The following is a 13,534-nucleotide window of genomic DNA, read 5'->3' on the forward strand; positions in this document are numbered from 1 at the left end:
TTATATTTTCGGGTCACTGTGTCATCTGAGCATCACGTAAAAAAAAAAACAGTGACAACCAGTTCACTCCATTTTACTCCTCAAGTGTCACTAACCTCATTAAATACGCTGCTCCATATTTCCAGGGGCTTACGCTGTACGCTCCTTAACTCAGATTTCAGCCGAGTGTCTCTGCAGCACGCTGCTGTCAGGGATTACCATATTTTGAAGTAAAATCCTCCTACCACTAGTCCGCCATTGAGTGAAAGGCCCATGGGAGTCAATGAGCGTGTGCAGCTTCTGACGCTGTGCTCTGAGTCGCCGAGTGCAACTCCAGCAATCGTCGAATCCATGTATGAATTCAAAGAAAAGGAGATCCCGAAGATTCAAACCCCCTATTATAAGGAGGAGTATTAAGGTCAGGCATTTTTCTTTTAGTATTTAAAGAATAACGTTGAAATGTCAAGAATAAACATGAAATACCATTTTGTGAATTATGTCAAAATGATGAGAATTAACTCAACTCCTCTGGTTAATCAAATCCAGTTAGAGAAGTGAGCAGCTATGTGAGCTGCCAGAGGGAAATCTGATTAACTCACTTTCACCATTCTGAAGTACAGAATGGTCACCAATTCACCTATAATTTGTTGCTCTAGCATGATGTATTCTTAAAAGTTCAAATTTAATCTTGATTCTAGAAATGTCAAGTTTATTATCAGCTTTCCAGCATTATTCTCCTTGGGCAGGTCTTAACCTGCCGCGGCTCAATCACTGCAGGTTACGGTTTCAGAAAGAAAACCTCAACCAGCATCACCACAGACCACAACAAACAGCCCATTCCAGACTGAGCAAACACAGCACTAGTTCTTAATATAAAATACTAAGGTTATTTAATATTAAAATATTAAAAAAGTCTTCTTCTGTTTGTTTTCTTATGCCTGGCCCCAAGATATATTTTTATATCTTATTATATTATAATATTTACTCTATTCTCCCACTTGTTTTGAGATGAAGGAGGAAATCATGAGGTACTCTGTTGTACATTACTATGCCACTTGAAACCTTTTTGTTGATACAGTACAACTATGAATGAAATATGATAAACCATCACTTACTTTCTGTTGTGTTAACAAATCAACTCCCTGCTTTGCTCAACCTCAATCAACACTCGCTCATCCTCATGCAGCAGTGATTGCTCCGACAAGTCGTCAAAACCAATCAGCTGAATATTGATGTGTTGATTTGCGGTTTGCCAATATGTGTGAGGCAGTAAAAAAGAAGAAGAAGAAAAAACGAGGTGTTTAATTATTCAGGAGGAGTGGGACGAGACACTGACTGTGCTCCAGATTCGGCTGGTAAATGTAGAAGCCCTGCGGCCCGAGAAGCAGCCGCAGGGACGACCGTCTGTGAGAGAGGGACTAAGACAGAGAAAGACGTTTTAAGAATGAAGGAGAGCGCTGTGCGGACGTGGCAGTACATTTAAATTTCTTGAAACGACTGGTGGGCAATGGCATGCAACAATTTTATGAGACAGCAGAAATCCTCCAGTTTGTCTCATCCATAGCCAATACCAACGTTTTTCCCTCTGAGGAAGTCCATCAATCTCTGTATCTTACGATCAATACGTCATACAGACTCCCTTGGTATTAAGGCTCAGTTCAAAATAAGGGGCAAGTACAACAAGGAAGACAGAGTGCTTTTGTTTCTTCTATTGTCTGTTTACCACTGTGATGTGTGCAAGGTGCTGTTATTCTGTTTCATCAAAATAAGAGATACATTCCTTTCAGCAATAATGATCACACTGCTGCTTATAATCCTGAAATCATAAAGTAGGACACAAGCTTTTTGTAGCATCTTGCAAAAAGACTTCCTCCATTATTCCCTAACTTAGCTATTATGGGTTGTTAAGCGTCTAAGATTTCAAGGGTTTCACGATGGAAACTTTAAGAACTAAAATGTCACTCAGTAGAGTGTGTACTTCCACCAAAGCCCAATTGTCCCCTTATCCGGATCCGCACTCAGATTTAATGGCTTCTTTCCTGACCCATACTCTATCCTTCCCTTAAAGTTGCAGTAATCCGTAATTTGCGCAATCTTGCTTAGAAACAAACAAAGGAATATGGGTAAACTTAGAGTGTGATTGAAAGTCCATCTCAGTAGTTTCCATTCATTCCTGCCAAAGAAGGAAAAATACTTAATCATGGCATCAAATATCATCTTCAGAAATTCATACCGGTTGTACTCTGGCATCAGGACACATTCAGACACCCTCAGACAAACACAGACAGTGTGAATGAGGCCAAATTGGCAGGATGGGTTAGTGCTTCCTAATTCTCTCTCTGCAGACTGGGGAGAAAGCAAAATAACAGGGCGGATGGGTGGGGGTGAATGAGAGGGATAAGAGGGGTTTAGGCAAAAGGTAGACTGATTAAGGTGGGAGTTTGAGACAGGGGGAAGGGGGAGTGGGATGAGAGCGGCGAGAGGGTCTGATGATGGTGTTGAAAGGGGGATGAGAGGTTGTTAGAGCGGGTGGAATCGAGTGCAGGGCCACAGGTAGACAGACAAATGATGTGTGCTGGGGTGGAAGGAGACATGAGAGGTAAAGAGGCGGAGTGGTGCTGATAGGTCCTGAGGGGCTGATGGAGACGGATGTTGTGCCGGGTGCGAACAGGCGGGAATTGTTGTTATTAATGATATGACTGAGTACGACCGCGTGGAGAGAGGTACTGAAGAAGTTACAGCTGGATTTTCAAGGGAAATTGCTGTTTGCTATTGGGCCTTACTATGTAGTGAATGAACTAATTGATAAAAAAAACTGTTTGCCTTCTTATGGTCTCTATAGAGGAACAAAATTTATATTTTCACACAAACATGAGGAGGATTTTCCAGATTGATTTAGATGTGTACAGATGTTTTATGGTAAATTGACTGTATTCATTTAGCACCTAACTAATCACGTAAAGCACATACAAGTCTCATTCACACAAACAGACATTCAATATACACACATAAATACTTTGGATCATTATGGGTTGAGTTACGTTCTCTGTATGAGGACTAGGGTATCGTACACCAAACCTTTTGGTTTTTGGACGACTCTCTCTACCCCCTAAGCCACAGCTGCTATATATAAATATAACTGTTTTCCCAATAATCTAGGTTTTCATGAAATATAAATTAAAGAGTAAAAATTGTAAGAAAATAACTTAATGGCACCTGTACAGACTACGATGATTAAATATTAAATACTGCAACCGTGCAACGTGCGGATATTAGCTCACCCTGATTTTAATCACCTTGTTAGAGTATTGCAAAGGCAGTTTCATAAGACACGAACTCTTATCACTTCATTAATTAAGAAAACTGCTGAGGCCCCCGCAGAACCTTTGTAGTACAACCAGGGAGCCGGAGAAAAGGATTAAGTGTGACCGCACAAGGACAGGTAAGGAGAGAAAGTGGAGTTGAGGGTGCCATGGGAGAGGGAGGAAGAGCAAAGAGATTAAAGGATGAGGAGTAGAGAGACACAATCCATAACATTATAAATCTGACAGAGAGGGGGGGAAGCAGGTAATGTTAATAAAGGTGTTATAGGCAGAGGAGGACAGGCGGGAGAAAAGGGGGGAGGGGAGGGAGGAGAAGGGGAAGTTATCTTAGTGCATCCCTGCACCTGAGTCAACAGCGGCGCTTGCAGACAAAGTGCACCCTTGAAGAAGGAACAGGAAACAATAGAGCAGTGAGGGATGGGGGGGTAAGAAATGTTCAGCAAGAATGTGACGGACAAACAGCAGATCACTGTCTCTGCGTGTCAGGCCAACAACAGAGGATCCAAACAATACAGAGTCAGCCTGGGGTACAGACTACAGATGGAGACATTTCTGAGAAAAACCAGACACGAGCCTGAGAAGCATCAACCCGAACATGATATGGTTAACGTAAGCTGCACAGATTAGTGTTGCTCTGTCACTGATTGACATATGCTTTGTGAAAAATCTGCCCCGCCAACGTGTCCAACCTGACTCGAACTTCATGATCATTATTTTATGTTTTTCTGTCCCCGGCCCGTCAGGTCACATTAGGTCCCAATGGGCTCGGGTCAGGTCTCCACACACACGGTAAACAAGCATTTGACTGTAGATACCATATTAAGAAGCATAAAAAAACTCTTCTCTCCTGTACTTTTCAGGAAATCATATTTTAGGGTCATCTGTTTACCGCAAAAAAAGACGCACTTCTTCATTTCTGTACCATACACTCACACACATCCTTATTCATAGTCATGTGTGGCTGATTCAGAGAATGGGAGACGACCTACGCCCAGAATGTTGCATCATTGTTCTGCAAATTACAACGACAATGAACTGCTTCAGTGATCGTAACACACAGTTGGTCAGTTGACCAAAGGGATTAAGACTAAAGAACCGGAGATAAGGACTGAGACTAATAATGATTATTGTCATCATCAATCTGCTTTTCTCTGCGTTAGTCAAATTCTAAGAAAAAGGTCCCAAAAAAATGTCTGTGTTTGTTGAAAGCTTCAGCTGTGTTAGAGAGTACCAGAGTCTAGATACAGTCTTTTACAGGAATATAGTCTTTCATGTATCTGCTGTATGTAACAATAGACACAATACTCAAATGAAAAAACAACCTGTGGCGCCCGGTTGCTTGAATGGTCTCTTAGAGTCTTAAGTTCTCTGCACCAAACTGTGCCAACTTGCAGCTCTGTGCTACTTGTCTTCCCAGCTCTCTGTTCCCCTTTAGGCTTAAAGTCTGTCATAATGAAACATGCCCTGCCCAAGAAAAAACAGCAAACAGAAATCCACATATGACCTGTGATCAACATCAGGCAACAAAACTCTGCATTTATCTTTTCCCGATAACCTTTTTCCAAAGCAGCATCTTTCCTGGAAAGTACATTTCCCTGCTGCTCATCGGTGTATGAATTATTAATGTTGTAATATTAAAATGTATGCAAAATTCTGGTTACTAAGAAGTTTTTTTAAATGGTTGTTGAATCATCATAAAATCTCTGGATACATCTAATAAGAATCTCCTCCTTTCCTTGTTATCCTGTGGGATTTCAGCCTGTAAACGATGTCTCGTGTCAGTAACAACGAGACACGGGAGTCAACAGCATGTCGGCATCGGGGCTTCTCTTCAGTGGACGGGTTGGATCTAGGTCAATTGGTCCATTTCCTGGGAGTCGGGCTCCAGTGCAGACTTGAGCTCCGGGGTTATTGTTTGGGTTCTGAGTGGCCACAGTGAATAGAGGCTCTGCACTCAATGCATTAGTGACCTGTATAAGCACCACACGACTCACTGACATCTGAGTGCAGGCCTGAGGAGAGTGGACAAAGGCAATGTGACCACACACACACTCAGACCTAAAAGCTAATGCACCACAGGACAATAACAAAAACACCCAGTTCAAGAGAAACCTTATACGGCAGTCACCACAGGTTTTTTTTTTATCCCCAAAGAAACTCGATCCATAGAACAAAAATAAAAAAAAGGTGCAGCTCTGCCCGTAAGCTTTTCACCATTTGCCTTCACGTTTGTTGCATGCAGACGTATTCACGTACATATTCACACATGCACACACTCAGAAATGCACTCACAGGCTGTTGGAGACTCGTACGATCCCACCGCATCACTTCCAGGTCAACAAGCAGGAACGCGGAGTGTGACTATGTGATGAGGAGTGAGTCGCTGGCCGGATCCGCGTTTCTCTTTAACTAACTCTCCAGCTGACTGAAACTAATGTAATGTGCGGGGCTTCAAAGGAAGGATGAAGTGAAGGGGGAAGGCGAGAGGAGACTATGTGGCCTCTGCTTTTATTACACAGTCACATGGATGCACGCTCTGGACAGAGAAACACACAGTAGAGGGTGTAAAGATTTCTCTCAACACATCCCAGGAAGGCCAAATCTCTCCAGCGCAAACAAAGCATATAAACACTATCTTTGAAGACACTCTTTGCACTCGCACAGTAATTCCTCCTTTAAATCCCTACTCAGCACTTCACACACGGTTGTATTTATCCTCGCTCACTCTGAAGTCTAAACGCCGTCTCCCTGTCTTAACATCCTCTTCCTGTTCAGGTAACGCGTCTCATCTCAGCACAGACTGGTTTAATCATCTCCAAATCTCAACAAAAGTGTCTTCCACCTGTTTCAAGTCACATTTCTATGCAATAATAAATATCACAGATCAACTGCATCCTCTGTTGATCACTCAGGAAACTAAATTACACATAATCACTTTTAATAGGTTTATTTTTACGATATTCATCTGTATTGAGGGCAGCCAGAAATATCTGAAGATGCAACCATAAAAAGGATGAAGATGCAAGCACACATACGGTGGCACGCACGCACGCACACTGATGTGTGGGCTGGAACGCAACACTGATCACAGATAATGGGCAGACATGACAGGGATTGCAATGCTGTCAAACCAAGAGAGGAAGGATGGAGGGATGATTGAGCAAGAGACAGAAATAAAGAGAGATAAAGGGAGGAGTAAAGGAAGGAAGGAAGGAACTCCCAATTCATCAGCAGCCACAGGAGACAAAAAGGCGAGGAAATGAACGAGGACACATGCCAGCTCACGTCAGCTCTGAGACACCCCTCCCCCGGTCTGGACCCCTGCTCAAACTAGCGTCCTCCCCTTCATCTTCTCCCACGTCTTGTGCTTCCCATCAGGGGGTCGATGTTCAGGAGTCTGGCACCAAAACAAAATGATCTCCAACGTGACGACGTGCACTCTCCCCGGCTCATGAACCTCGCAGTCCTGCTCAACCAGACGAGTGACATTGCTAAATGTACACACACAAGCCAACACGTCAGCGTGACATAGTGTTCGCGCTGGCTTGTTCCACCCTTCCTGTCGTGTTCAGCTTCACACATCTCACAAAGCTCATGCTGAAGGCCAAGACCAAAGAATACAGACATCAAAACACACTGATAATGATCCTCAAACTGATAAATAAAACATAAATGTCATCACAATTCCCACGTGGTTTGAGATCCTCGCGTATTTTACGTCATCTGATCTTTGCAGTTGTTTAATGGCAGCTACCACCTTTATCTCAAAGTGCCTCACTCCTAATATTCACACATTTCCTTTGTGTAAGTTTAATGGAAATTTTTAGTGGTGACCAATATTTCCCGGTCGCCGTCAACAAAAGGAGCGCTCTTCCCACTTTTATGTGAGAAGTCAGGAACCATTCCCTTCCTTTCTGCTATCACATAGCAGAAAGGATGTGAACTACTATCAAATCCAGAGAATGGAAAATAAAGTCAACACGTCTCTCCACCCTCAGCTGTCAGCTTTGTCATGGTTTCCCCAAAAACATTTTCTGGCTGATACTGCTCTGCGAGTGAAGGGAATCGGGAGAGTGAGCGACAGGGACATACACACACAGACACACACACACACACTGAAACACACACAGAGGACCCACAGTCGAACACAAACATTTAAACAGCTTGATTGCATGTGGGGAGATGGGCACTGGGGGCTGCATAAGCCCCGTATTTGCTTAACAGCAAAAATAAGTGGACCTCTGAGGAAGAGGGATGGAGCGTTCTCGAAGCAACGGTTAGAAAACAAGAGACACAAAGATGAGATGAAAGAGCGGGAGAGAGAGATCCTCTCCATTCATGTTAATTGCATCATCCCTTTATCATATTCGCCACATGCTCTTCAAACTGCATCTTATGTGCTGGATCTGTAATCGTGAAGAGAGCCCCATCGTCCGACCTGACACAAGGTCACAAGAGTCTTACTGAGTGTAGAGGAGAAAGATGTGGGAGTGTTTACAGTAAGCTCGCGCTCCCTGTTGTCAATGAAGGTGAGGCTGAGTCTTTTTTTGCATTAGCTGATGCATGAAGAGTTTCACAATCTTTACATGAACAGATCAAGGGATAAATCTGACTTAGATTTTTGTTTTTATAGTATTCACTACATTCGGTTGCAGAATATCAGCTAGCGTGATTGAGTTGTGACCTGTGAGCCGTGACCCAGTTCTGGAGCCACCTCCTTCTGCAATTGCAGGTTTAGTAGCCCATGAAAGAAGTGGCCCTCCTTGGTCAAGTAGAGAGTCCAAACTGAAATGAAACAGTCTGGTCATCTGAGGATTTCCTATTTGCATAACTAGCTCTTACCGTAGTATTGTTAGCTACTGCGAGTCTCTCACCAGCTCAGCAACCCAGATAACTAGAGAGCTAGCTATAGCTTCATGGCCAGCATGCAATAAATCCTGGGATAGGTTGACGTGAGAGGGATCCACCAGTTGGATCCATCATTACTCAGGATTTAGAAGGATGCATTTTGTCAGCTGCTCTAAATTGGGCAGCCTAGTTGGGAAGGAACTGAGTGCACTTGACCTTCATCAGATCTGCCTAAAATAAAAAAGTCTGCCCCAGACTCAACAATGAAACGTTTGGGTTAAACTTTTTGATTATGGTCCAGATAAAAGTGTTGGATATAAAGTACCCGTGTCGTGGTTTTAGTTTCAGTTTGCGAGCACGAACACAACATGCGATTTAGAGACAAAAACCAGCACCTGATTGTGAAGCTGGACGTGCAAAGAAGAGGACAAATTCCACCGGTATCTGCCCTGAAGGTGAGCTGACTTAGCATGAGAGCAGTGTATCAATCTGGGTCAGTATGCACACACAATATAAAGACACACACACACACACACACACACACAGGGATCACTTAATGGATCCCCATCCCCCTCTCTTCACACACACACACAATATTAGCTTACTGTACACATGGTTGTGTGGATGCACACACTCATATTTGTCCTAGATACACACGTGTACATGGAGTAAATGGACACACATTCACATAAACCTGAATGAGCAATGTGTAACACTATATGAGATGATGGCTCCACCCCCCCCCCCTTAACAGCCGCAGGCCGCCACAAAGTCTTTGTCAAAAAACACACACACACACACACACACACACACACACACACACACACACACACACACACACACACACACACATACACATACACACCAGTTTTATCTGCCACTATAAATCCTTTCACGGATCACTTCACTCAAAACACCCTGCCAATATTCAACTTCCTTGTGGCAGCAACTGAAGCAGTGAATTGTAGCAAGAAAGATAACATGAAGGAGCGATATGAGAGAGAGAGAGAGAGAGAGAGAGAGAGACAGAGAGAGAGAGAGAGAGAGAGAGGGAGAGAGAGAGTGGGAGGGGAGGGGAGGCGGAGATTGAACAGAAGGGAGAGTGCGAGAGAAAGAGAACTAGTTTGAAATTTCTATTCTCATATTCAAAACAAACTCAACGAGGACAGGTGGATAATAGAATGAGCATTTTCTAAAGCTTCACTTACAGTTAAGTAAGTGTGTTGTTGGAGTCCGTGGGGGAGGAATATTCGTATTTTTAGACCTTATGAGGGTTTCGTGAACAGATTTCCAAAGTAATCATTCAGCATTTTGTTGTTACTAAATCACAACTATATTGTCTGACTTTCAATTTGATTTAGCTGTTTTAACCTGGACTTGGCTTACCTGTAAATACTCCCTCATAAGTATTTTGAAATTTGACCAGCGACTTTGTCTACTTTGCTCTATTAGATAGTTCTGCATCTTGTTTTCTTACTTCTCTAAAGAGAGAGCATGAAAGTGTGGGAGGAGAAAGGACAGTGGAGACGTTGTGCCCTTTGACCCCTCGTACTTCTCTGGCTGTCTGAATGCCTGAAGATGACCTAACACGTCCACGGACATATAAGTGACAAATGCTGAATGCATATGAAGTATTCAGAGGGAGGCAGGTAAAAGTGCACATGTTGCAGACTCTCCTCTTTTGTTTTTGTGTCTACTTTATCTCACAGCTCGTCCGTTAGCCCTCACTCTGTGTTGTTGGCTACAGTCCAGTCGTCTGCACCTTCAACTGCTGCTCTCCTCAGTAGCTCTTATGTCCCCCTCTTTGTCTGTAGTCGTGGCTTTAATATAAGTAGGCTAATGTCTTTATCAGACCCAAGTCCCCCATTCTTCCTTTTACATTGTGCACCTTTGATGGAAATTTTGAGGACTGACTTGCACTTGACTGCCACGGCTCTTTAACACGCTTTCGAAAAAACTCACCATTAAGTGCCACTTGACTTTGTGAACCGCGGAGTAATCTCACTTTATTTCCAGTGAGGCTATTTGTTCTGCAGCTCTTACATAGAAGCTGGAAATCAAACACACACACACACACACGCACACACAGTAATGTACTACAGTACCATCACTGTGCCCTTTGAGCAGTCTGCTCATGGAGAAACTTCAGGTGCCGACAGGCCGACCAGGCTCTTAAGGTATTTTTGTTATCACTGCATTACCTCGAGAAAAGGAAACCAGGCTGAGTCCCAGAGAGAGCATTAATGATTGATAAGAACTTTTAAGAACACAAGCCCCGTAAAGCAGGATAGGGTCTGAACAAAAGGTCGTCCAGGATCTTTTTTGTGCACTATAAAATTTACATGTATTTGTGAGAGAGAGGAGAGTGAGAGGGGAAAAAGTGGGAGCGGAAAAGACCAAACCTCCACACAGTAGTAGACTGTAGTAACTACACAGGGTCACATTGTATAAGAGAGTTGTACGTTGGTGTACAGATGTTAGAAAACACACACATGTACACACACTCACACTTACTCTTAATAAAAATGCTCAACATCTAATTTTTTCTGTCTCACACACTCATATAAATCATCAGAAATCCTCTAAAAACACACACAACATAAAAACCTGTTAAACCTTAAACATCCAGCCAACTCTCTCCATCCCTGCCCGTCTCTGTCAAAGCTCCACAAACAGTCCAGAAAACAAGAAGCTCTTCTCTTTACCTGCACTTCTGCTCCACGTCTGTGAGTGACAGTAAATTATCCTTGTGGAGGTTTCAACACTGACAGCACGTGTCCTCTCTGAAGGGGGAATCCTTTGCATCAGTGAGACGTCCCCTTCACTCTACAAACACACATGCTGCCTCTCGCACGGCCAAACCAGACTGAAGGCTGTGGAGAGGGTGTGTGAGCTGCCTGAGTCTGAGCCCACCCTCTTTTCTGTGACTGCAAGCGCTAACCCTGCCCTCCTCCTCCCTTCTCTCTCTTTCGCTCTCTCGCTCTCCCTCTCGCTCTCTCTCACTCGCAGTTCCCTCTCTCTTTCTCTCACTCACTCAAATTTCACCTCCCCCCGGCTTGCCAATTGACTGCCAGCATGCTTGCTGGGTCTGTGCCTCTAAGCCTTTAGATGTCCGAGTCCTCTTTTTAATTGCTGGCTCTCTGGACTGCAAAGTTCTGCACCAAAACAAAGACACACAGATACAGTGGACACACGCAGCCGTGCACAAAAAAAACAATCAGGAGCGTTTCAGGGGACTTTGAAAGGCCACACATCGAAGTAAAGAAACACAACAACAAACCACATCAGTAAAATTGTCAGACATTTCTTTAAGTATCACAATAATAGACAAATTGCAGACTGTGCATTCTAATAAAATCATAGTAAAGTAGTAATGTTTACGTGCACATCATACCCACACATTAAGACGTTCTAGTCTTCAACCAAATCTATAGAATTATGATGTTTCTGGCAGAAAGTTAGTGGCATGGGGCCTTGTTATATTGGTTTTCAGACCATGGTAATATTGCAGTCGCCTGTACTTAACCCATCTCAGCTAGGGGCTCCATGCAATAACCTGCTTTGCCTATATCATTGCAATACCCCGGCATACAATTAGAATATATAGATTTAGATATAACCTAGTATTTTTCATAGAAAAAACAAACTGACACAGTGAAAATAGGGAGTTAGGAATTTTTTTTTAATATGTTTTGACTTGCAAATTTCGATACTCAAGGATATAGAAATGAGTAATCATCCAGGAATGTCTGTAGGTGATGTTAAGATGCTGCTACATATATCTCTCTATCTTTTTTTCCTGTTTTTAAAAAGAACACACCCACAACTGGTATTTTTTGCATATCAAAACCAACTGTAAGCGTGAAACGAGCTGTTAGAAACGGCCTCCAACAGGTTTGATTGATTCTGACTCAAACAGTAACTGAATAAATTTGAATAAAAATAAACATATCCACAAAATCTGTGGAGTCACAACTGACTACTGCACTGTCCCTTCCAGACTCAGCATATTCTGAAGATTCACATTTGTGCCAAAAAATACTTGAAAATCACATTCCCTGCTTCATATTGTGGCCGTTACCTTTGTGACCGTCGTAAACGAACATGAGCAAATATCTGCAGTTTATTAACACTAAAGCTTTGTTAAAAGCAGTGGAAGAACTGTTATTGTAGAGAAATTCTCATCTGAAACATTACTCAGCCAAGAAAATAACGTCAGGAACTCAGAGACATTACGATCCAAGAAATGAAAGAAACCTCCTCCTTTATCAAGAGACTTGTTGAGGATGACATCGGTGTGTTATATTGAAATGTCAGGGTATAGCGTAAATACAATTAGGTAAAATACACCTTGAGAATGAATACCTGTCCTTGAAGGTAACTCAGATTTATCAGGATCATTTGGCTTGAGGACATGGGAGCGATTTCACAGCGTGCCGATGAACCCCGTTGTCCCCGTCTGCTCTGCTGCAGAAACAACTGCTGTTTGGGAGTATTTAACATTTATGGAGGCAAACACACAGGGACAAAGGGCAGTGAGGGTAACAAAAGGACCTGACACCGTCTCCACGGGGGAGAGCGATGAGACAACCACAAAAACAAAGTCACTAACTCACGTGCGCTCTGGTATGTAGATAACACATCCACGGCTTTTGACCTCCAGGCACATGATGACATTTCAGCACCAAACTCTAACAATACCACTGCAGTGTTTATTTACTTATTTCAACCATTTTCTGTACGTACGTGTACATACGCTGTGAGTCCGACTGTCTCCTAGCACCTGTGGACTCATCAGACCTCTTCCAAGTCTGTCCCCTTCTGTCTCCCTGCTTATTTTTATTTCTGCGTTATCTAACAATATAGATGGAGAAGGTCGTGTCCTGCTTGGAGCCGGCTGAAACAGGAAGAAACCAATCTGAGAGGATGAACGGAGACTTAGACAACCAGTTCCCACACTCCTACCCAAACACACTGTTATTGAGCTGTAATGCAATTATCCAGAAGGAGTGGGGGAGGAAGTGGAAGACAACTCGACAGCGACGGCATGTTAGCACAGGCCGAATGTAGGAGAGGTAATAACAACAACAACAGCAGGTGGAGGATGTTATGTAAGCGGAATGGCGGGCTGGAGTAACATCAGGACGTTTCTTTTTTTTAGCTTGCTTTTGCCCCTTTCTTCACTCATTTGCTTCTGTCAGGTTTACACGCTCTCTGTTTGTTGTGTGCGCCGTGTGGTCAGCGGTTAAGACAGCGAGGAGTAAACGGATATCAAAGCCCATTCAGCAGTCGCGTTCTCTGTTGAACAAACAGCCCGCTTGGTAGCAGCAGCTGTAAGTGTAGCTGGTTTTGTCCCGCCGTCTCGCTGCAAACCTGAGCCGGCC

The 13,534-nt window shown here is 43.3% G+C and overlaps 1 protein-coding gene across 1 annotated transcript in view; it reads right to left on the minus strand.

Moving 5' to 3' along the window:
• The window catches only part of LOC133969986 (rho guanine nucleotide exchange factor TIAM1-like), a 53,164-nt gene extending 42,170 nt beyond the window's left edge, over positions 1 to 10,994 (minus strand). Inside the window, exon 1 of the mRNA XM_062406751.1 lies at positions 10,856 to 10,994. The gene's annotated coding sequence lies outside the window, so the exon portion shown is untranslated. The remainder of the gene's footprint in view (positions 1 to 10,855) is intronic.
• Between the last annotated feature and the right edge of the window lie 2,540 nt (positions 10,995 to 13,534).

This window comes from Platichthys flesus, chromosome 15 (assembly GCF_949316205.1).
Source record: "Platichthys flesus chromosome 15, fPlaFle2.1, whole genome shotgun sequence".
Classification (NCBI taxonomy): Eukaryota; Metazoa; Chordata; class Actinopteri; order Pleuronectiformes; family Pleuronectidae; genus Platichthys; species Platichthys flesus.